This window comes from Diceros bicornis, chromosome 6 (assembly GCF_020826845.1).
Source record: "Diceros bicornis minor isolate mBicDic1 chromosome 6, mDicBic1.mat.cur, whole genome shotgun sequence".
NCBI lineage: Eukaryota > Metazoa > Chordata > Mammalia > Perissodactyla > Rhinocerotidae > Diceros > Diceros bicornis.
In genome coordinates, this window is record NC_080745.1 from 48,192,771 (window position 1) to 48,194,889 (window position 2,119).

Sequence of the window (2,119 nt, forward strand, 5' to 3'; positions counted from 1 at the left end):
TGCTTTTATCAAGAGGCAGTCAGCAAGAGTTAAATGTTCTCATGCTATATTACGTATAATTAAGAAAGTGATAGTCAAGGAAAATGTAAATATGTCTTTTTAAAAATAAAAATATTTGCATTATGTGTATTTGTTTAAGAAAGTGTTCCACTTATTTTTATTTTGTTCTTTTTTCTTTTCTTTTCTTTTTGGGTTTGAAACAATATGGATTGGCTAGCATTTCTTTCACACTGTGGGGCAAGTTTTGTAATTTGCCCATTCCCATGTGTTTAGGTCTGTCTTAACATTTTTCTCTCTTTCTCTCTCTCTCCCTCCCTATACCTCCCTCCCATTCTCTCTCTTTCCTTCTTTTCATATATTTTTCTTTTCCTTTTTGTCTTTCTTTTTCTTTTGATAGAGCCAAGGAGTTGACAGAGGAATATCTCGAGGGGAAAGAGTGATGTGTTTATGTACTTTCACCCATAGCTTGCGTTAAAAACTGAAAATCAAATCAATGGTTTTAATGAAAGTTAGTGATATTATAAAACATAGTTGTGTATATTCTGGATTGATTTTGTACTGTAAAAACTGTTATCACCAATATAACATAGGGGCTGATTACCATTATGTTTTGTTGTGTGTAAAAGATGTATTTTCTTGAGATTGATTTTCTTTCCTTTCCTAATAATTGCTTCTGCATTCCAGTGCTGCATGGGTGTGCCTCTATCATCTACAGTTACCAAACCCTAAGCGACAAATTTACAACTTACTACTGGTTCTTACAATAAGCAATGTCAGTGACATACTTATAGCTTACTATCAGATTTCCTGAAATGCATCTTAACACTTTGACTAAGTCAACAGATCAAGAACATGCCTATCTGACTTGATATCTATTAATCTAGTTCAGAAAATTCTCAGAAGATGTAATTGCATAAGCATTCAATTAGAGTCAAAGTTTTCTATTCAGTGACCTACTTCCTTACATTTCTATTATCTACCTCGAATATCAAGCAATACTTTGTAGAAGAAAGCATTTGGGACATCATAAGTAAATGAAGGCGGTTATCATATCTTCTGCTTTATATTATGATTATAATTCTACTTTCCCCATATTTTTGTCAAAGAAAGTTTGGAACCCTTCTAATGTCTTCATTTTTGCTGCCACTTAAATTTCCTAAAGCTCATCTTTTATTTATGCTGTGGTTTTGTTCATGAAAGCGGATTGTGTTCATGATGGGGTGTACTTGTTACTGTATGTGCACTTTTTGGCTAGTTTAATAGAATATGAGTTGACTTTCAAGCATATGAAAAGACAAATTTATTTAGTTTTAATTTTCCCAATGTCTTTTTCCACTGGGCAAATTCTTAGCTGTTTATATGCAACCAAAGTGAATGTATTTGCTGTTATTTTATTTGTTTGTTTTTATTTTGGCTTACACAAAGACAATTTATTAACAGAAAACAATACTAATTTGAGGAGTCCTGTTCACAGATGGTGACCCCCCTTCTTGCAGGTACTTTCAGAAGGGAAGGAGATGACATCGTCAATCTGCCTGATCTTCTTCCCTGACCAGACAAGGGCTCTGAGGACTGAGTGCACCTCAGGTCCAGGGGTCTTGGTGCTATATCCTCCTGTGATCCAGAGTTTGATGTGTAGGGGAATGATTCCCAGCTCCTTGCACCTCTGAGCCACATCCTGGATGGCCAACATGCGGCATATGGTAAGGATTCATTTTGGTCTGCCTTAACTGTCATCCCACCAGTCACAGGGCAGATGGCTTCCTTGCCAGAGAGATAGGTCATATGGACAAAAGAGACACTGAAGGGTGCAAAAATATGGCAGACAGCAAATACATTCTCTCCTTTAGCCACCTGAGGTCTGAAGCTGATGACCTGTTTTTTCTTCTTTTCCTTCCCTTTGTGAAATATCATTTCTGTGTGTCATCTCCAGACTCTGCCATGGGAAAGCTAATTGCTGGTTTTTATTTACAAGTATGTAAGTAAGTTCTTAGGGCATATATTAAGCCACTCTCAAAACATATTGAAGAATTTAGGCCCCTTTTGAGAATTTGTACATTTAACTACCTGGAAGTAGATGTCACATGTAAACTGGGAGTTAACTGTGGGGTTATACTTA

The 2,119-nt window shown here is 36.0% G+C and overlaps 1 pseudogene; it reads right to left on the bottom strand.

The window, feature by feature from the left end:
* Positions 1-1,468: 1,468 nt before the first annotated feature.
* Positions 1,469-1,914, bottom strand: LOC131407599 (small ribosomal subunit protein uS11-like; annotated as a pseudogene).
* Positions 1,915-2,119: the final 205 nt, after the last annotated feature.